Below are 23294 nucleotides of genomic sequence, written 5' to 3'. Positions count from 1 at the left end.
TTTCTACAAAAAACACAAAAATATTGCCAGGTGTGGTAGTGCACACCTGTGGTCCCAGCTACTTAAGAGGCTGAGTGGGGAGGATCCCTTAAGCCCAGTAGGTGGAGGTTGCAGTGAGCTGAATTTGAGCCATTGCACTCCAGCCAGACTCTGTCTCAAAGAAAAAAAAAAAAAAAAAGAGTACTCCCCGACTACCTAGGCAAAATAAAAACCTGTGAAAAACTTACAAAACAATTGAGTTCAGTGTATGTATGTCTTATGCCCAAGTTCCAATGCCCATGAGTAGAAATTAGAGGAAAATTATGGTGAAGATGAGAAAAAATCATCCCCCAAAAGACAAAGAAAGAATCTGATCTGATTGTCTTGAAAATTCAACTCTTGATCTTCCAGGCCTTGATTATCCATGGTAATAGGAATCAGCCCTTGAATAGGACAGCTCAACTGGGGTCCAAGTGGAAGGCCAGCTGGAGTAAAAGGTGTGTGGGAAAGGGGTGCTCCTCTCCTCTGAGATGTCCCAAAGTCAGTGACTTGGCAGATCTTAGGTGTTCCTTGCTTGGGGCTGATGCTAAAATTAGTGAAGTGGTCCAAAGACCTTTTACTCCAAGCAAAACACTGGAGAGACTGGAAATTACACTGTTATTTCTACTGCAGTAGCATTTGACAAAATTCAACATCCTTTTATGATAAAAATGCTAAACAAACAAATAAACAAACAAAAAACTAGGGATAGGAAGGAACTCTCTCAACCCTTTAAAAGACATCTATGAAAACACCACCGCTACATCACACGTAATAGTGAAGGACTGCTTTCCCCTTAAGACCAGGAACAAGAGAGGGATGTCCGCTCTTGCCACTCCTATTCAACATTGTACTTGAGTTCTAGTGAGGGCAATTAGGTAAGAAAAAGAAATAGAAGGTATCCAAATCAGAAACAAAGAAGAAACACATGTAATGACTTTGTATACAGATAATCCTAAGGAATCCACTAAAAATTTATTAGAACAAACAAGTTCAGCAGAGTTTCAGAGTACAAAATCAATGTACAAAAGTCAATTGTATTTCCATATACTAGCATTGAACAATGAAAATAAAATTGAGAAAACAATTCCATTTCAATAGTGTAAAAAGGAAGAAAATACTTAGAAATAAATGAAAGAAGTAGGTTGGGCACGGTGGCTCACGCCTGTAATCTCAGCACTTTAGGAGGCTGAGGCAGGTGGATCACTTGAGGCCAGGGGTTCAAGATCAGCCTGGCCAACATAGCAACATAGATCACCCTGTCTCTACTAAAAATACAAAAATTAGCCAGATATGGTGGCATGCAACTATAATCCCAGCTACTCAGAGGGTTGAGGTGGGAGGATCGCTTGAACTCCGGAGGCAGAGGCTGCAGTGAGCCAAGATAGTACTGCTGCACTCCAGCCTGGGCGACAGAGTGAGACTCTGTCTCAAAAATAATTTTTTAAAAAAGTGCAAACCTTATACCCAAAAGAATATAAATCATTGTTGGAAAAAATTGAAGGTCTAAATGAATAGAAGAATATCCCATGTTCATGGATTAGAAGAGTTAACATTGCTCAGATAGCAATATTCCCTAAACTGATCTAGAGATTGAACACATTCCCTATCAAAATCTCAGATGCCTTTTTGCAGATATTGACAAGCTGATCCTAAAATTCTTAGGGAAGTGTAAGGGACTGAGAACAGCTAAAACAATCTTGAAAAAGCAGAACGACATTGCAGGACTCACATTCCCTGATTTTAGAGCTAACTACGATTCTGCAGTGATCAAGACCATGTGGTAGTGTCTATATGAGGATGGACAGACAGATCAGTGAAATGGAATTGAGGTCCAGAAATAAACTCTCACATGTAGGATCAATTGATTTTCAAGATGAGTGCCAAGAAAATTCAATGGGGAAGGAGTATTCTTTTCAACAAATAGTGTTGGGACAACTGGAAATCCACATGCAAAAGAATGAATCTGGACCCCTGCCTCACATGACCTATAAACATGAACTCAAAATGGATCATAGACCTAACTGTAAGAAATAAAACTTAATCTTAGAAAGAAGGCAAACCATTGTGATTTTTATTTAAAAATGATTCCTTAATTATGACACCAAAAGCACAGCAACAAACAGAAAAAGAGATTGTTTGGGCTTTGTCAAAATTAACATTCGTGATTAAAAGGACACCATCAAGAAAATGGAAAGACAACCCACAGAATGGAAGAAAATATTTACAAATAATATGTCAGTAAGGCGCTTGTGTCTAAAACATATTTTAAAAACTCTGACAACTAAGTAATAAAAAGAAAACTCAACTTAAAAATGGGCGAAGTTTCTGAAGAGACCTTTCTCCAAAGAAGATATACAAATGACCAATAGGCAAATATGTTACCATCATTTGTCATCAGGGAAATGCAAATTAAACTACAATGAGATAATACTTCACATTCACAGGATGGCTATAATTTAAAAAATCAGACAATAAAAAGTGTTGGAAAAGATACAGAGAAATTGGAATTATCATACAATGCGGGCAGGAATATAAAATGGTGCCGCTGGCGAGGAACGGTGGCTCACGCCTGTAATCTCAGCATTTTGGGAGACTGAGGAGGGTGGATCACCTGAAGTGAGGAGTTCAAGACCAGCCTGACCAACATGGCGAAACCCCGTCTCTACTAAAAATACAAAAATTAGCCAGGTGTGGTGGCAGGCACCTGTAGTCCCAGCTACTCAGGAGGCTGAGGCAGGAGAATGGCTTGAACCCAGGAGGCAGAGGTTGCAGTGAGCTGAGATTGCACCACTGCACTCCATCCTGGGCGACAGAGTGAGACTCCACCTCAAACAAACAAACAAACAAACAAACAGATAAATAAATAAAATGGTGCAGGCACTTTGGAAAAGTCTGGTAGTTTCTCAAAGAGTTAACCATTGTTACCAAGTTAACATATGACCCAACAATTTCACTCCTAGTTACATATCCAAGAAAAATTAAAACACGTTCAGACGAAAGCTTGTACATGAATGTTCATAGTAGTTTTATTCATAAAATAGACACAAAGAAACAAACATCAACTGATGAATGATAAATAAAATATGGCATGTTCATATGATGGAATATTAATTGAGACATAAAAAGAAATTATTGATGCATGTCACAACATGGATGAATCTAGAAAACATGCCAAATGAAAGAAGCCAGACACAAAGGACCACATATCATATGACTCATTTGTAGCAAATGTCCAGAAAAAGCCTGACTATAAAGACAGAAAGACTGGGGTCATACGATAGCTAAACGGTAGAGGTTTTCTTTTGGGGAAGATGTTCTAAAATTATTGTAGTAATGAATGTACAACTCTGTGAATATACTGAAAATCACCGAACCGTAAAATTTAAATTGGTGAATTGTATGGTGTGTGAATAAAGCTGCTAATAAAGAAATGTTAATATAGTTGTTAAAAATATCAGTGATCCTGCAAGAGTCTAAGAATAAAAGAAGCAATGGCAAATTAAATATACACCTTAATCATAAGACCCAGCATGGTTTCAGAAATGTTGCAAAATGTCATCTTCGAAATTAGGAAATTCGGTATGACACCCATTGTGTAAATGAAGAAATTAAGTCTCAGAGAGTTTAACAACTTGCCCAAGGTTACCCACTTAGTAAATGTCAAGGCCAGGACTCAGGTACGGGACTGGCACTCCACTATAACAACTCTGGGAAAGGGAATTCTTCACTTCAAACCTAGTCTAAGGACACTGAACAGCACTGATCTTTTTAAGGCTACACGGGACCTGGGGGCCTTCTAAGAAAAGTTGTCCTCCTTTGCAGTCTGGACAGACACCTCTTCCTGCTTCGGCATTCGGTTCGGGATGCGTACAAGGTATCGTGTAATGAGGCTGAAGCATCCCAGGCTTCTGCTCACATGGCCCGAGCCCAGCCAGCGAGTCCAGTCAGTGCGGGCATGAGAAGCTCTGAGCCCATCCACACGCCTGGAGCAGAGTTTGTTTGCCTCATGTGGCTGTGCTCTACTTCCAATTCACTTACTTGGCTCCAATTCACAGCCAGCCTTGGTCACCTTGTGATCCCCTTGCGATTGTCTTGTGTATTTATTTACCCTCTGGCTCTGGACATGCAGTGGTTTGAGCCAAGAATGTTGGTTTTGAGTTGGAGCAGTACTGTTGGTTAGCATCAATAGTCAAGAGACCGTGGGTAGCTCATAACCTTTAACATTTTTGTTTTTATTTAAAGAGGTTCTCAATGTACTCCAAGGTCAATTAAACCCTACACGGCCTTATCTATTAACTTTGTGTTTTACGAATTCTGTTTTATAGACTAGAAACTCAGGCACACAGACCTTGTGCCTTCCTCTAGGTAACAAAGCAGCCGCAAGTTCTGAAGATCCTGTACTATTAACCCTATATTCCTCAGATCTAAGTCTTTTCTCTAGCAATACAGTCTGAGCATGGGGTCAGGGCAGTCCCCAGAGAGGGTGTCCACTGGGGGAGTGTCTAAAGCTTCCAAAACACAATCTCCTATAGTCTCACTTTTAATTTTGATTTTCACCACAGTCCTGAGTTTATATTATTATTCCTATCTTGTAGATGAGGAAACCGAGGTTCAGAATGGTTGGGTGACTTGCTCAAGGTCACATGACCAGAATTTGAACTCCAAAGTATTCAACTCTAGGCTGAGATTCCTTTCCTGCCACCCCTCTCCCAGTCCTGGTTTATGATCAGAGACAATTATTAATATTTTCCCCCCATTGTAAATGTCCCCCTCAAATTCCCATTTGTAACCTGCAGAAATCAATCTGGCTTCAAAGGACACCTGTGGGAGCCTCCAAGGAGAAAGGTACTGTGATCTGGTGGGGTTGTAGGAAAGACCTCAGTGTTGGTGATGAGGGTTGGGGAGTTGGGGAGATAAGACCAGAAATTATGGGTGACTTGGATAGGTTAATAAAAGTCACTTCTTGAAAACTAGCTGTTTAAAACCAATGTTTGTGCTCTCTTTTTTATTAACTGCTTTTAAAAGTAATAAATACCCATTGTAAAAACTTAAAACCATTTTTATTCCATATCTCCCTCTTCCTAGTCACCCTCCACAGAGGGAACAACCTGTCCTCTGTTTCCAGGAATATTGTAGGTCTATACAAATACACACACACACACACACACACACACACACCCCTCTTCTTTTGTCTCCACATATGAGAATTACTCTGCATATTATGACCTTATTTTACTCCCTTATCTTAAAGGCTTCCACATTAACTTACACAGCTCTATCTCATTCTCTTATACAATTGCACAGCATTTTATGCTATGGATGTTCCTTAATTTGTCCAACCAGCCCTCATAGCTGGGACCATGCAGGCTGTTTAGAAAGTTGGGCTGTGATAACAATTCTAGAAAAAAAAAATCCTTACACATCCATTTTCAAATACATCTCCATGATGAATTCTTAGAAGCTGAACTGATGAATTCCTAGAAGAAACTGCTGAACACAAGAGAAAATATATTTTACTCTTGATAGAGACTGCCAAGTTGTCCGGCATCAATTTGAACTCCCACCACCAGGCTGAGAGTGCTTGCTTCCCCTAATCGATAAGCGGGACGTAACTCTTCAACCCATAACAGGAAGCATCATTCGCTGAATAGTGACCTCCAAAGATACCAGTTCCTAAACCCTGGAACCTCTCAGTGTTACGTTATAAAAAATAAGGGTCTTTGCAGATGTGAATACATTGGGAATTTTGAGATGGGGAAATTATTTGAGTAGGCTCCATGTAATCACCAGCGTCCACATAAGAGGCAGACACAGGGAGATGTGACTACTGACAGAAGAGGAAAAAGCCATGTGATGGGGGCAAAAGGAAGGAATCAGAGAAAGAAGATGTCACATTGCTGCCTTTGAAGGTGGAATAAGGGGCCATGAGCCAAGGAATGCTGCTCAAGAAGTTGGAAAGGTATAGAAAGAAATTCTCCCTAGGACCTCCAGAGGGAGCACAACTCTGCACAACTCACACCTTGATCTTAGCCCAGTAGGAATATTTCGGACTTCTGGCCTCTAGAGCTTTAAAAGGATACATTTCTGTTGTTTTAAGCCACTGAGTTTGTGATAATTTGTTATGGCAGCAATAGGTACAAACACAAAAGGGTAGGTGGGAGGAAGACTGTTGTCTGCACACCCTATCCAAACTGCTCCAGTCATCTAAAGCAGCAGTGTATTAAAATATTCCTGCAACACACACAGATCTCCTTGAGAAGATAACAGTAAATAACATTTTCTTCATCTCACTGTGTTTCTGACAGTGTTTGGCACCTCTTACAGATTTTGCCTTTGGGGCCGTCATGTGTATATAAATTTGAATTTTTTTTTAGCACTAGATTTGTGACTCCCTGCAGCAAAGCAATAAAGACCCACCTCTCCCAAGGAGGGTGTGGATGGGAGGGTCCTAACTCTCTGTAAATTAGGGATAGTTCCTCTATTTAGTCTTTGGGAGCTGAGTAATCGTGTTCAACTGGAGTTCTCTCCATCTCTGGGGCGAGGAAGGTAATCACCGTTCATGGGGATTTCTGTGGACTGGCTGGGAAGAGGTGTGGGTTGGGAGAAATCAAATCTGAAATTTGATACGTGCATTCAAAGGTTTAAATAGGGTCCCTGAGGAAAGGAAAGGAAGTAAATTGTTGAGCAAATAAACTTCATCTCAAGTAAAGCCCCTTGGGGCAGATGAGTTGTGGAAGGTGCCTGTGTTTTGCAAACAGATGGGGCTGCTTGATTACAGTACACCTTGGCCGTAACTATACATCAGGAAAAAAAACACATAGGCACACGCAGAAAAACACCTCACCCCCAGTCTCCTGGTTTTGGTATTTCAATCCCTGCTCTGGGCCAAGCAGGTGAGCGTTCAGGGGAGTTGCTCCCTAAACCACCTGTTAAAATAATCCTGGGCTCCTCTACATCCCCCTCCCTGGCAAGCAGATCGGGCCATGCAGCAGGATGACAGTCTAATTATCCCAACCATCAGAAACTTCTTCTGTGTCTTTAATCTACCTTGACAATGCGGTGGTTTGTCATTTCGAGGCCTCTTAATTGGCTACATGATTGACACAAGTGTGGGGGGCTTTTTATTTTAAGAATTGAGGAGAGCCTATGCCTTCAAAATTAGCTCAGTTACATGATGCCAGAGACCTAGTTTGCACCCCACATGGGCCAGAATCTGATTTTTGCAATCACTCTGATCCTAGGTAGCTGGCAAGAATGACAGAGCCAGAAAACCCAAGCCACTTTCTATATATATTATTCACCTTTCGCCAAATATTTCCAGAACCCTGGGTTGACCTGACATTCCCTTTTGAAAACGTTGTGATAAAGACCTGTTGCGTTGCTTGGACAGATGTGCCTTGATACCCTGTTTTGTCTGGACTTTGTATTATCAGTCAGAACTGTTGCAGCTGCAAGTGACAGAAATCTAATTAATTTCTTTTTCGGTTCATGTAACTTACAAGTCCAAGAGTTGAGCTGCTTGCAGTCCTAGCTAGATTTGAGTACCTTAACACTGTGGACAGGGCTCTGTCATTTTCATTCCAACTCTCAGTCCTGCCTACTCTCCAGGAAGTTCTTTCCGTGAGGTGTGAAAAACAGTTCCTGGCAGCGCCAGGCTCCATGACCCTGATAATCCACCAACCCAGAGACAGAACATAACCTCCTTCTCAGCGTTCCTATTAGCCTTGCCTCCATGGAAAGTTCTGATTGGTCCTGCGTGGGTCCTGTGGTCTTCTCAATCATTGAAGGCTGGAGAATGGAGTTTTGTGATAGGCCAGGTTCCAGTCATGTGACCAGGAGGCTGAAGAAGGCCTGTGATTGGCAGTCCCACCAGAACCACGTGAAATAGGGGAAGCGTCTTTCCCCAAATACAGAGGGCGCCAGCTGACCAAAGAAATGGACATCCTCCACACACACGAGAATTGAAAATATTTCAAATCAATCCCCCACCTCCTCCTGAACTTTACAGAAGAGTTATAGGAACCTGATCAGCTACTAAAAGATGGGTTTTGAAGCCCTTGGGGGGAAAAAAAGTGATAATAGAAAAAAGAAATCGAACTTTTAGATACCCAGCCCATACAGGCCAGTTTCTGATGGCAACCTAGACTTCTGAGACCTGCAGAGTCAGCCAGAAACCTGTGGTATAATGAATGTGCCCTAGGGAATCCCATGAGGCAGGGATGAGATGGGCTAGAAAAAAGGAGTATTTTGCCAAATTGGGAGGGAAAAAATCCTTCTCTCCACATTTGTGTAAATAAATGTGTTTTGCTCTCATTTGCTTTTTTGAGGATTCTCTGAGTTGATTCGAGGACGGTTTGTTGTGACTTAATTTACGTGGCCGCAACAGGTAATGTTTCTAAGTCCATTACTATATTTGTTCTCTCTTCTCCCACTGGGCAAATTGAGCTTGCCTTAATCTAACAATTTAGTGTAGTATGTGTACAGGTTAATCTTTACCAAGTATTCCTTTCATGCTTGTATTCTATGGCTTTTTACCTGCAGGATAAAGTGTCATCTCCTCAACGTCTCAGTCTCTGCGATCTGTTGCCACTCTGTCCTTCCCGTGTTATTTCCCATAGGAGCTTTTTATTTCAGGCAATCTTGTCTTCACAGAATGATTTCCTCACCTCTGAACCTCAAGTCATTCGATCTACAGAAATGCCGACATGTTGGAGAAGTAAGGGAAATGGCTTTGGGTATCGACTGTACTGTGTACTAGTAACCTTGGGTAATTAGGATTAGGCTGTCAGTTAGGATTAGGATCTGTTCCATAAAAGAGGAAAACCAACATAACAGGAATTTAAACAAGATAGAAGTTTGTTTCTCATTCACACAAAAGAAGTCTAGAGGTGAGCAATCCAAGACTGACAGATAGGGTGTGTTTCCATGGGATTATCGGGGACCCAAGTTCTTTGTCTTTCCCAGCATGTGATCTTCACCCTCAAGGTCAATTCACAACCCCAAATAGCTGCTAGTTGTTATATTTGAGTTCTAGGCCAGCTGCAGGAGAAAATAAAAAAAAGACTAAAGAACAAGTGTAGTTCAGTTGATTCCCTTTAAGCAGCCTTCTTGGATGTTCCACAGAAAATATCTGCTTGCATTTTATTGACCGGAAGTTGTAATGTGGCTATACTTAGCTAGGGAGGCTGGGAAATGTAGTTCTTTGGTGGAGTGTCTTGAATCAAATGAGTGTGGGGTTGTTCGGGAAGAAGAGAATGAATATTATGTAGCAAATAACCATTTTAAAAAGGATGTAATTCACATACCACACAATTCACTCAAAGTGTACAATTCAATGACTTTTAGTATGTTCACGTGGTTGTGCATCTGCTACCGACTTTGTAACATTTTTCATTATCCTAAAAAGAAACCTTGTGGACTCCTTAGTCATTCCCAACCCCTTGTACTTCCCTTTCATCTCTCCATTCCGTACAGCCGTAGGCAACCACTAATCTACTTTCTGTCCCTATAGATTTGCCTGCTCTGGACTTTTCATATAACTAGGATTGTGCAATATGTGGTCCTTCGTGACTGGCTTCTTTCACTTAGCATGATCTCTTCAAAGTTCATCCCTGGTGCAGCACGTGTCGTAAGTACTTTCCTCCTTTGTATTGCCAAGTAATATACCATTGTTTGATTATGCCACTGTTGTTTATTTATTTATCAGTTGATGGACATTTGGGTTGTTTCTCCTTCTGGGGTATTGTGAATAATGTTGCGATGAGCATTTGTGCACAAGTTTTTGTGTGGAAATGTTTTTATTTCTCTTGGTTATATAACTAGGAGTAGAATGGCTGGATCATATGGTAACTATGCTTAACCTTTTGAAGAACTGACAGACTTTTCCAAAAGGGCTATACCGTTTTACATTCCCTCTAGCAGTGTATGAGTGTTCTAATTTCTCCATGTCCTTGCCAACATGTATTATAATCTGTCCTTTTCATTATAGTGGACATGAAGTAGAATCTCATTGTGGTTTTTTTTTTCATTTCCCTGATGACTAATGATGTGGAGACTTTTTGACCGTTTGTATATCTTCTTTGAAAAATGTCTATTCAGCTCCTTTGCCCATTTTAAATTTAATTGTCAATATTTTTATAATTGAGTTGTAAGAATTTTTTAAAATATATATTCTGAGTACAGGTTCCTTACCATAAATATGATTTGCAATTATTTTCTCCCATTTTCTGGGTTGTGTTTTCACTTTCTTCATGGTTGTCCCTTGAGGCACAAATATTTTTTATTTTGATGATATCCAATTGGTCAATTTATTTTTGTTACTTGTGATTTTAATATCATATCTAAGAAACCATTGTCTAATCCAAGTTCATAGATATTTATACCTTTGTTTTCATGTAAAAGTTTTGTAGCCCTTATGTTTGAGTCTGTTATCTATTTTGAGTGAATTTTTATATGAGGCATGAGGTATAGGTTCAACTTCATTCTTTTGCATGTGGGTATCCAGTTGTCCTGGTACTGTTTTTTGAAAGGACTAATCTTTCCCCCAGTGAATTGTCATGGCACCCTTGTCAAACAACTAGCCATGTCTGTCATAGTACCTTTCTCAGCTTTCCTGCCTACCATATGATAGTACCACTCTGGCCTGGGCTGATTGGATCATGAAAGGGTATTGTTTCATACACTTATCGGCCATTTGTATATCTTTTGAAGAAATGTCTGTTCAAGTCCTTTGCTCATTTTTAAATTAGGGTTGTTTGCTTTTTTTGTTGTTGAGTTATAGCAGTTTTTTGTATATTCTAGATATTAATCTCTTACTGGATATATGATTTGCAAATATTTTCTCCCATCCTATGGGCCACCTTTACACTCTTGATTGTGTCCTTTGATGCACAGATGTTTTAAATTTTGATGTAATCCAATTTATTATTTTCTTTTGTTTCCTGTGCTTTTGGTGTCATATCCAATAAATCATTGCCAAAGAGCTGTGTTGTCTTTTGAATGACTTTTCAATTACCAAATTTTGTTCTAGTCCCTTGGGGTCTGACCCCTCTGCTTGAGAACCTTGACTTCCTTATTTCCATGTTTATCCTTTTAATAAGTCATCATCTCCTAAGGTGACCTGGGCCTGTCTCTACTCTTTTCAGAATAAAAGATGCAACCAAGACATTCTTCATCTACCAAAGACAGATGCTATTGCTGTGTTACAGGAGAGCATTTTCTAAACTCTTCATTGAAGCTCCTAAATACACTCTAAGAACACATGCAATCAAATGAGCATGGGAAGTGATCTCTGAGAAGTCTTCCTCTTCTACATCAAAAATGCACGTTAGTATATTAAAGGCTCTGAGCAATCCTGTGATAAATAAACAAGTTCAATTTTGTTCAGCGGTTAAAAAAAAGTTCATTTATTCAAGGAAGACCTTTTTTCCTCAGCATACCCATATCATGACCAGAAAGGTCTTTCCTAAACACTGTTAGGAAGCCAAGTCTTATGAAAAGTGAGGGCTGAATAAGCTAATATTCATGCAACCAGAATATTGAATAAACATTACACCTGATCTAAGGCTGGGCATGGTGGCTCATGCCTGTAATCCCAGCACTCTAGGAGGCTGAGGGGGGTGGATCACCTGAGGTCAGGAATTCAAGATCAGCCTGGCTAACATGGTGAAACCCCATCTCTACTAAAAGTACAAAAATTAGCTGGATGCGGTGGCAGACGCCTGTAATCTCAGCTATTCAGGAGGCTGAACTACAAGAATTACTTGAACCCAGGAGGTAGAGGTTGAAGTGAGCCAAGATTTGCACCATTTTACTACAACCTGGGCGACAGAGCAAGACTGTATCTCAAAAACAAACAAGCAAGCAAACAAACACCACAACATTACACCTGATCTAACAAAACATACTTTTATTTTTTGTCTCCCACCTGCCTTTAATCTTTGTTCAGTAGAGGTTGTCTTCCCCTACCTAGTCTAGCAGATTCCTTGACTTTTCTGCTCACCTTTGAATAACAAAGTGCTGCAATGACAGAAAATCTCAAAGTCCAATCAGTAATTAGAATGCCCTGTCCAAGCTATTCAACATAACTCCGATCTTGACTTGGCTTAGGCCCGCTTTGAACTGTCTCCGGCAGTGAGGGAAGCATGGCATTGCTGGCTTCTCCTCCCCCAACCTGCCTGCTCACCTCCTGTCCTCCCCTGGCCTGCCCGCTCACCTCCTCATCCACTCTTTGCTGTAGGTTGGACTTGTCTTCAACCAGAGCTGGGGGAAGGAGGAGAGGTATGGGAAAGGACTGCTCACACTTGTGTGAATGACTCTGCTCTCTCTTGGTCTGCCTAGTGATGGTCCAGATGGCTTTTATTGACAGGCACCTTTCCAGGCTCTTCCAAGAGCCTGCTGGGCCCGTCTTCTGCAGCCCCCTTAGCTCTGGCTAGTACATCTCTGTTCAGAGGGGTGCCTCAGCTTATAGATGGGTAGCAGGCAGCTCCCTCTGTTGTGCCCTTCTCTTCAGAAGACAGTGCAGTTTTGGAGACCAGCTTATCTGCTCTCCCCTCCAGATGCAGCCTTTGATGGTCTTGATTCTGCACTCTATCATTATGGGGACTCTCTGGCATGGCCACCTCTGGATAGGGGAAGTTCTGTCTCCTTCAAGCTCTGACCATTTCTGTGGGGTGGCAAATCCCAGCCTTGTCCTGGAACCCCATTAGAGCATTTAATCAACCTTTGCTCCTGTTCAGGACTCCCTGGGTGGGGCTAATTTCCCACCCTCTACCCAGGTCCATGTAAGATTTCTCAGGCATGAGTGAGGCTCCAGTTCTCTGAGGCTCCAACATTTCAAAGCCCTGGGTTTGGGATCAGAAGGTGGCACACAGATCTCTCTCCCTGAGGCAACAAAGAAATCTCCTCCCCTCTTTCTTCACTCTAGTTTAAACCCTTGGTCTGCTGAGAGGGCCAGGAACTGAGTATCATAGTAGATTATCAGTGATGAGATCATTTTCTTTGCCAGTCAGCCTGGGAAAGTGTCATTCTCACGGTTCCTTTGGAATCTCGATGCCCATCATATATACTTGTTAGGTGAAACTGATGCTGGAAAAGTATTGTTCTAATATCTGGTTACATATATGAAACCTCTAGTATTGCCTAACATAGATGTTCAGAATATGACCCTTTTCTCCCTCTCTGTCTTTGTCTTTGAATCTAAACCTTCCCATCTTTTTGGAACAGTTTCAATAGTTCTCCCCCCGCAAGTCCTTGCCGACCAATCATCCAAGAGCGACTCTCCCTCTAGCGGCACTTGCAGATTCATTTGTTGCCGGGACCTGCCTGGGATTCAGAGAACAACTGCTACATTCAGACCCACTAAGGCCCGTAAAAGAGACGTGACTTCAGTGGGTTCACATGGCTAGCTGATGTGAAAGCCCAAGACAGAACCAGGTCTCCTCACTCCCAAATGAGCCTTCCAACTGACAGCAGGCTGGTAAAGCAAACACTGAGAAAGAGGGTCACACGAATTCACCTCTTGATATTTATGGAAGCATCTTCCCTACATCTCCATTTCCAACTGGAGCTGCAATTTGCCCTTACGATGGTTCGCTCATTTTCTTTGCTGTAACAAAACACATTCATCTCCATATCCTTAAAGATGCAGAGGACGCTTGACAGGGACTGGTCCTTACAATTTATTCCAGAAGGTTATGCTCTGTGTTCATCTGAGGTCCCCTCAGCATCTGGTTAGAGAGGTTGCTCCCCAAATCCTGATGGCCTTGCTTACCATCAAGGCCTTGATTACCTTGTATGCCCTTGAAAGAGACTTCTGAGCTTTGGGTTCCAGGCTCCCAGCTGGAAGTGGGATGGATGCAAATGATGTGGCAAGGAGGTTCCCCTCATCCAAGGAGAATAAAGTTGCTGCACAGCATCTTACAGCTCAGAGATGAGGACAGTCCCCAAAGTGAAGTCTTTGTAAATCTAAAGAGTGGAGAAAGTTTCCATCAAGGAACACATTATTGGAGAAATCTCTGGCTACAGATGAAGTTTCTAAATCTGAGCAAAGTCAGAATTGTCTATATGCCAGGATAGACTGGTGACTGGTGAGTAAATATCATTCTTATCTCCCTTCTGCTGAGAGCGAAGTACACTTCCCTCCCTGCCTCATTGGCATTAGACTTGACCGAGTGACTTGCCTTGACCAGTGGAATGTTAGCAGATGCGATGTGAGCAGAGGTTAAATGTGCTCATGTTTTTGTGTATCTGCTATCTGTCATGAGAAACACGCCCTGGTTAACCACTTATTCAAAGACAATGAGGAATTCATGTCACCCACTTTCTCACTGTTTGCTTTGCCAGTTTGCTCTTAGTTTGAAGGTTCATTTGGGCATGAGGAGACCTGGTTTCATCTGGGGTTTTCATATCAGCTAGCTGATCTCACCAAAGCCACTCTCTTCTTGGGATCTTAGTGGTTTGAGTAAATAGTAGCAGACTTGAAACCAGTCTGGATCCAAGCTCAGACAATCTGAGGCCAGCCCAGCAGAGCCACAGCTGACCTGCAGAAATGTAAAGCAAGAAAATAAACTTATAGTAAGCCACTGCATTTTGGGGTGGTTTGTTACATAGCATATTTGCAGAAATACCTGACTGATACTCATGCTGAGCTAGAACTCAAAGGCCTCTGAAGGGGATAGAATGGGTTCCCATGACTTGTTGCATGTTGAAGGATTTTCAAGTGAAAAAACAAGAAACTTTTATTTTGGTAATGGGTCATCCTAGTTATTGTAGGAAGAATGAAGCATTATCCAGTGAGCAGCACAAGCCACAGTGCTGAAAAATATGGGCATGTCTAGAACCCATTGTCTTCCGGAATGTTGGACAGCTGCACAGAGATCTAGGTATCAAGCACTAGATATTTGTCTTGTCCAGTTCATCAAACATTTACTAAGCACCTGCTGCATGCATGTATGACACAGTGTGGTGGTGGAAGAAGGGTTTTTGATGATGTTGTTTGTATTTTTGTTTTTGAGACAGAGGCTCACTCTGTGGCCCAGGTGGGAGTGCAGTGGAGTGATCTTGGCTCACTGCAACCTCCACCTTCTAGGTTCAAACAATTCTTGTGCCTCAGCCTCCTAAGTAGCTGGGACCACAGGTGCACACCACCATGCCCAGCGAATTTTTGTATTCTTAGTAGAGATGGGGTTTCACCATTTTCACCAGGCTCATCTCGAACTCCTGGCCTCAAGGGATCCACCTGCCTCAGCCTCCTAAAGTACTGAGATTACAGGTGTGAGTTGCTGCACCCGGCCAAGTAAAAGTTTTTTTTTTTTTTTTTTTTTTTAAAGGTTTTTGTCTTTTCACTATTTCTCCAAGAAGCCACTTTTATTCCTGCCTCAGTACCTTTGTTCTTACTGTTCTCTCTGCCTGGAATGATTTTAATCAACATAATCACAGGGTGACCTTCTTACAGTTCAGTTCTTAGCTCGAATATCGCCTTCTTAGAGGAGTTTTCTCTGATCACTCTACCCAAAGTCCCCACCCCTTGCCCAATTCATTCACCAGCACATCATCCCGGTTTATCTTCCCAGGACTTACCACAACCTGATATGTTATACACTTATTTATTTGCTTGCTTGTAGTCTTTCTGCTCCACTAAAACGTAAGCTCCACAAATACAGGATATCATCTGCCTTGTTGGTATGGTTGGCTGTGTCCCCACCCAAATCTCATCTTGAATTATAGCTCCCATAATCCCCACACGTCCTGGGAGGGACCTGGTGGGAGGTAATTGAATCATGGGGGTGGGTCTTTCCCACACTGTTCTCCTGATAGTGAATAAGTCTCTTGAGATCTGATGGTTTTATAAAGGGTAGTTCCCCTGCACATGCTCTCTTGCTGCCACCTTGTAAGACATGACTTTGCTCCTCCTTCACCTTCCACCATGATTGTGAGGCCTCCCCAGCCATGTGGAACTGAGACCATTAAACTTCTTTTTCTTTATAAATTACCCAGTCTCAGGTATTTCTTCATAGTAGTATGAAAATGGATGAATATACTTATTTACTTAGGTATTCCCAGCTCCTAAAACAGTGCCTGATACACTAAAGGCATTCAGTAAATAGTCTCTTAATAAGTGACCAAGGTATTTACAATGAAGCAAGGAGAGAGGGAAGAAAAGGTAAAGAGAGAGAAAAGGTGTGTATCCAGGAGCCAAATTATGATAATAAAACCGTGCAATTGAATCTATTGGAAAGAGCTTGGATTCTAGAATTATGCTTCCTCTACCACTAACTGCCCTATAACCTTGGGCAAGTTATTTGTATTAGTTAAGACGTAAGTTCAGCTGCTATAACAAAGAGGGCCACAATAGTAACAGCTTAAACAATATAGTTGTTTCCTTCTCTCACTTTAAAGTCCAAGGAGGCAGTCTGTGGCTGGTTTAGTGGCTCCACATTCAGCCCAAGGAGGCAGTCTGTGGCTGGTTTAGTGGCTCCACTTTCAGCAGAGACCCAGGCTCCTTCTAACTTGCTGCTCTTCCATCCTTAAATGCATTTTCCATCTTGTGACCAAACAAGTACTCTGGTTCCTCATGTCTACATTCCAGTCAGCAGAGAAGGGAATAAGGGCCAGGCCCACCCCTTAAGCACTGGGCTCAGAAATTGCACCCAGCACTCCCATCCACCTCCCATTGGTTAGAACTTAGTCACATGGCCACACCTGACTACAAAGGAGTCTGGGAAATGAGTCTTTTGCTAGGTAGTCATGTTCCCAGCTAAAAGCTTCTATCATCATAGAGGAGGAAAATGCATCAAGAGCTGTCTCTGACATAATGTTAAACAGCCCCTCCCACTGCCTCTCACCCAGCCTAGTTTCCTCATTTGTAAAACATGTGCCTCACTACGTTACAAACAAATGAGATAAGTTATTGGGAAATAGGTCATAAGCTACAAAGTTCTATCCAGATATAAGCTACTAATTGCAAATGCTATAGAGGATTTCAGAGATGGGATTTTGAACTTATAGGGCAAGGAGGGATTAATTCTAGTCAGAATGATAGAGAAAGGTTTTATGGAGCAGATGCTTTTAAAGTTAGACATTGTAGTATTAATTTGCATTTGTTAAGGGAGAGAATAAAGGTGTGTGGGAATGGAAAGGTAAAAGAAAAAGGGAAATCAAAGATAATAAGGTGGGAATTTATGTGCATGTGTAAGACACTGAGTGGAGTCTGGTTAGAGAGACTACAAGGGCAAGGAAAAGAGATTAGACCAGAGATGGGAGGGCCTGATGCCATGAGCAAGGGTTGAGGGGAGGTTTAGATGGGGAGTGTGAAGCCAGCATAGCCTCTGAGCTGGGGTGGGATGTGACCTTCACTACGGCAGTGCCTGTGGCCTTGGAGATCAGCAGGCCATTTAGGAGGCCTCTGTGGGAGTCCCAGTGAGAGGAGCAGCGGCCTGCACTAGAACTGTGAGGATAGAAAGGTAGGGATGGATCTGGGTACTATTTCACAGGCAGAATTATGGACTTCACAGAAGACCCAATGGAGGGAAGAGTAGGTACTGACTAGGGTTTTTGCACAATATCATTGATCAGGAGGGAGATCCCAGAAAGGGGCACAAATTTAGAGAAAAGAATGTAAATTCAGAAAGGTCTCCAGTGTTAGTTTGAGTACCTCCTAGTTTTGAAACAATGAAAAAATTGGGGTCTAATTATGATATTGATGACAAAGAACCAAAGAATTCACCAAGTGATAAAGATGTGTAATCAAAAGTACTGTTGCATCTTAAGGTATGATCTGACGTCTAACAGCCCAGACAGGGCAATTAAAATTCAGTCTTAGGGAATAAGCTCTTTTCCTTTCTGGGGGCCAAGCTTTTGTAATTCACTTTCCATACCCAAGCAAGGCTGGGTGTGCTCCTTTTTGGTACATAGGGAACGATGGCACAAGCCATGCAGAGTTGAGAGTGCATCTAAGGAGAGGCTGGAGGAACACTCAGACATTTCTCTTTTTTCCTCCCAAACATCCTCCTTTGGTCTGAAGACATTCAGACCTTGGCCCTCAGTCCAGCCATAAGAAAATGTATCCAAATTTTGCACAGTGACACTAATAGATTAAAAATACCATGTTGATCTGAATTATAGCTCGAAAATTAAGACAGGGCAGTAAAGTTGTAAGATTTTTTTCCTTTCAAAATTTCCCATCACTGCCATAAAACTGATTAGGAAAGAAGTGTAAATTTTGTTTCACCATCCGATATGGTTTGGCTCTGCGTCCCCACCCAAATCTCATCTTGAAATGTACTTCCATAATTCCTACAGGTTGTGGGAGGGACCTGGTGGGAGAAAATTTGAATCATGGGGGCGGTTTCCCTCATACTGTTCTCAAGGTAAAGTCTCATGAATAAGTCTCACGAGATCTGATGGTTTTACCAGGGGTTTCCGCTTTTGCATCCTCTTCTCATCTCTTGCTGCCACCATGTGAGAAGTGCCTTTCACCTCCTGCCATGATTCTGAAGCCTCCCCAGCCATGTGGAACGGTAAGTCCAATTAAACCTCTTTTTCTTCCCAATCTTAGGTATGTCTTTATCAGCAACATGAAAATGGACGAATACGCCATCTTCTTGGGAGTTGTCATTGACAGCGGAAAGTCATGCATGGACAGGGGGACTGAAAATTTCTCCTCATTTCTGCATGACCATTGGTTCTAACATTTCACCCTGCAAAACTGCCACTTAGTTCTGGGTAATTGATCTCATCTCATAGTAGATTTGACCTTGAGTATCTTAAACTGTCAGGTAGAATTTACTAATCACTTTTGCCATTATTATTATTATTATTAGTAGTAGTAGTAGTAGTAGTAGTAGTAGTAGTAGTACTAGTAGCATTTTTCTCTATACATTTAGAGATCCATGTGGTCCAGTCTAAGAACAGTGTTACATTCAGAGACCAATAAACAAAAACAATAAAAATGTACCTAAAATGTTTTATTTGTATCTTTTAGAGACAGCAAAGTTTGAGTCTAATTATAATCTATTACAATACTTAGTAAATTTCTCTCTCCATGCCCCCAGTACTCCCAGATGGGTTTTCTATCTCTCTTTCCCCACCATCTCTTTCCATCCCTTAGTATGGAATTAGTATGGGCTGTCTTCTAACATGAAATAATCCTTTTTATTTACAAAGAGAGTGAGCAAATACAGGGTTTAATCAGCAGATAGAATAGAATAAATCTGGAGACAATCACACTTTAATAATTTTTCCGACCACTTAGTTGTATATTATAATTCATTATTTGTCTTATTATTTAAACTGAATCACAATAGCCTGCATTTATGTAGTCCTTTGTCAATTCCAAGTGTTTTACAGCCATAGCTCCTTTAATGCTCACCACAAGAAAAGTATTTTTATTAGCACCCATTTTGCAGATGAGGAAACTGGGACCAAGAGAAATGAAATGAAATGAAATTTTCCAGTCACAGAGCTGGAAAAGAGAACCTGGGTTCCAAGCCAGGTTCTATGGCTCCAAGGGAAGGAATGCCCCATTACCCCTGCACTGAAGCTGGCTTCAGATTTGTCCTGCTTTTTAGGGGACCTGGGAATTCTGTCAATGGGTTTGTTGCAAATTTCTGGTGAGGCTGCAGAGCTGGGACTAGGATAAGGCAAGGGAGGTGCCTAGAGCGCTCTATATTTCTCTCTCTCTCTCTCTCTGTGTCTCTCTCTCTCTCGATACTTACCTTTGCAGCCCATCCACTATGTTGTGAGTAAGCCAAGTCCACTTGGAGAAGCCATATGTAGGCATTCCAGCCAATTGCCACAGCTAAGGTTTCTATCAACAGTCAGCCTCGACCTCCAGTCATGTAAGTAAACAATGATGATTCCAGCCACCAGCTTTGGCATTTTCCAGCCAAGGCCCCAAACATCATGAATTAGGGACATGCTGTTCCATTGTGCCCCCTTCAAATTCCTGATGCCCCCAAATGATGACAATAAATATAATAGTTGTTTTAAACCATTAAGTGTTAGGGTAATTTGTTTCACAGAAACAGATAACTGATAACCCATCATGCTTTTATACATGCTGCTTTTTAGTTTTTGTTTTCCAGAGTGAAGAGTCCTTGCTTGTGAAATCTGTCTTCATACGGGTCATCCCCCTTTGGAATCACTGTGTCACACGTCTTGACTTGCAGGGCAAGACTAGTTCAAGCACAGCCCTGAGGACCATTACCAGGGCACACAAGGCTTATGGGAGCACCCCCGTGTTTGTGGGTAAGGGTGGGGGGACTTGGAAAGGAGAAAGAAAAGAAATTAAGGAGTCGGAGGAGGAAGGAGCTAGAAAAAGGAGGGGGCAGGAAGTGGAGGAGAGTGGCATATGGCTGAGGAGGCTGGTGGTCCTCACCAGGCAGCCTCGGATTGCCCAATCATATTGCTTACTCACTTCCAGGGAGGCCCTGGATGACCTTCTCCCTGCAGGAACTGCTGAGTCATGCACAGAGCCAGACAGGGCGTAGGAAGGTGTCTGCCTCTCAACCTCAAGACTGAAGACACCAGCTGGGCATTGTCGAGTCTAAGATGGGTTGAACTGCCGCTTCCTGCCTGGCTCTGTGCTAGACTGTGGGAATATGAGATGCCCTAAGCCCCTGCCCTCAAGGAGTCAGAGTCCATTTGGGAAACTGAGTTAAAAACATTTCTGTTACTTGCTGTTTTTTCCAAGGGAGACCTCAGTTAAAATGTAGGCAGAAGTTCTGAAATACTAAGTGTGCGTGTATTGGGGTATTGGTGGTGGGGGGCGGTGATGGGTGGAGGAACCTTCATCAATTTAATTAAAATACTGCTTTTTATTTTGAAAGCACTTAGCTGATGTTAATTAATCATCTGGGACTGATCTGATGGTTGACTCCAGGGACTTTGGTAACTACAATGAAAATAAATATTTCTAAACTGGACATGTTTCAGGTCTGATGGTTGGACTTTAGTTAGGACCCTTTCAGGTGAAAGGGACTGAAACCAATTCAAAGCAGCTTGAGTGAAAAGGACACTTTTTACTCAGATGTGGAGGAGTCCACGTTTGGGTTCAGGCTTAGACATACTCCGTAAGGCCCGGTTTCTCTCCAGGTTTAGATCTGCTTTCCACCATGTTGGCTTCACCTTCATGCGTCCCACAGTGATCCCAGCCGCTCCAAGCTCCCTCATCAGAGTGACAAGAAGGCTGCACAATTCCAGCCTGCATTCTCTCCGAGTCACCATTTTCTAGATGAGCATGCCTAGTAGAAGTCCCTGATTAGGTCATGTGCCTAACATGGAAAGCTTCCTTCTGGCTAAGGGATAGGATTAACCATGGAGCTGGATTAGTGGAGATAGGGTGGTCCAACCAAACCACATGGACCAAGAGTTGGGGTGGGGTGGGGGTCGGATTTCCACACAAAAGTGGAGGCTTTCATTAAAAAAGAAAAAAAGGAATAAATGCTGGGGAGTAAAATTTACAAGGTCCCATAATGGGCCACAGACAATGAGGTAATGGGACATTTCAAGGGCAGTGAAAGGCAGGTCAGCACCTGGAGGAAGTCATACCAACATGGTTCTGGAGTCAAGTTCAAATCTGCCCACTACCACTATGGCAAGGAGGTTTCCTGACCACCAAAAGAAAGGTGCTTCCCCTTCCATTATAGAGCATTTGCCATAGTCATGAAGGTGTACCACGCATATCATCTTTCAAGAAATAACTGCCATTCAGCTAAGGAGTGCAATTAGCTTTAGAACTGAAGCCTTCTTCTAGGGCACCCCCCCAGCCAATGACTGAGCATGGTGGGATAGTGGAGCCGGCCATCTCTGCCCAGTGCAGGACTCCTCCAGTGGACAATCTTTACTCTGGATCTCCCTTTGAGTAGGCCGAGGCTGTCAATTCTTTCTTGCAATCTGAGGCTTGATCCCTGAATCACTGTGTGGAAGGACTCTCACTGACCAGGAGCTTCCACCTGGGCCTGATAGGTAAGCAAAAGAGGATCTTTTTCTTTTTTGGTGGTGTTTTTCTGCATGACAGTCATTTTTCCCTTATAATTCTTACTCTTGTAAATACAGAAATAAAAAATGAAAATATTATATTCGTCAGAAGTGGCCACAAAAAAAGAGCTTGGCTGCTTTCAAGTGACTAGCCTTAACAAAACCACTGAAAAACCCTGGAAACCTAGCCATGTTCAGTGCTTTAAGTAACATTTTTATAGACATGTATCACATATGTGGAAAGGTGCACACAACATAAATGCACAAGATCAAGATATTGTTACAAAACAAAGCACTCTGTACTCACCACCCCAGGTCAAGAAAGAGAACATTTTCCTCACCCTAGAAGTCCTCTCCTCCCAATGCTACATCTACTCTCTCAAAATTCTCTGCGGGCTTCAGATTCTAAGGTTAATAGAGGAAGGAGGTATGCCTAATACCTTTTGTCAATGGACTGATAAATTGGAAAAAGTAGCAAGAAACTTCCTTTTAATAGTTTTGCTTGTTTGCTTTAAGCTTAAAGAGAAATTTTTATCTTTAAGATGTTTTTAAATCCCAGAATATTTTTTAGGTACTGGATAGAGAGATGGGGGAAAAGGCAGAAGTTAAATTTTGTTCTATCCTCGCTCTGGAGTCTGATCTTGATAAGCAAAGAATGTAATTAAAATGGATTACAGACTATTAAACACAAACAAGAACAAAATGATGGCAGTGTGTGCAAGCCAGTAATTAAAGCTTTAGAGGAGGAAAAAGTCACCATCGCTTATAATGTTTATTTGTCAAGGTTAGTAACAAACATAGACATGAAAGTTTTTTTCTTCTATGTTTTTCTTAGCATCAGGCTGTCAGCAATTAGTGGGGCATACTCCAGAATCAATACGGCCTCAGGTCTGAAGCAGTAGGATCCATACATTTCGAAATTAGTTGGCATGATAGCAAACTGGCTCCAGAGAGCAGACCTGCTTGCAACATCATTCAATTAGAGCTTATTAGAAGACAAAGAGAAACAAGTCAGGAACAGCATCCCTTAAAATTGCTTTTAACCCAAAGATATTCTTAAGATAACCATGAGGGAGAGACTTCTTAATGGCAAAAGATTTTACGTTTATCTTTATCGTTGAAAAACTTTAATCCATGAAGTAGAATGTTCCTTAAAATATGTGATTAAAAGCATGGGCCCTGCAGTCAGACTGCCTGGATTCAAGTCATAACTCTACCACTTTCTAACTGGGTGACTTTGGGCACATTGTTCAGCCTTTCTGCCTCTCAGTTTCTTTATCTGCAAAATGAGAATA

Source organism: Macaca mulatta, chromosome 7, assembly GCF_049350105.2.
Source record: "Macaca mulatta isolate MMU2019108-1 chromosome 7, T2T-MMU8v2.0, whole genome shotgun sequence".
In the NCBI taxonomy this organism is placed as follows: domain Eukaryota; kingdom Metazoa; phylum Chordata; class Mammalia; order Primates; family Cercopithecidae; genus Macaca; species Macaca mulatta.
Note: the sequence above shows the minus strand (reverse complement) of the source record.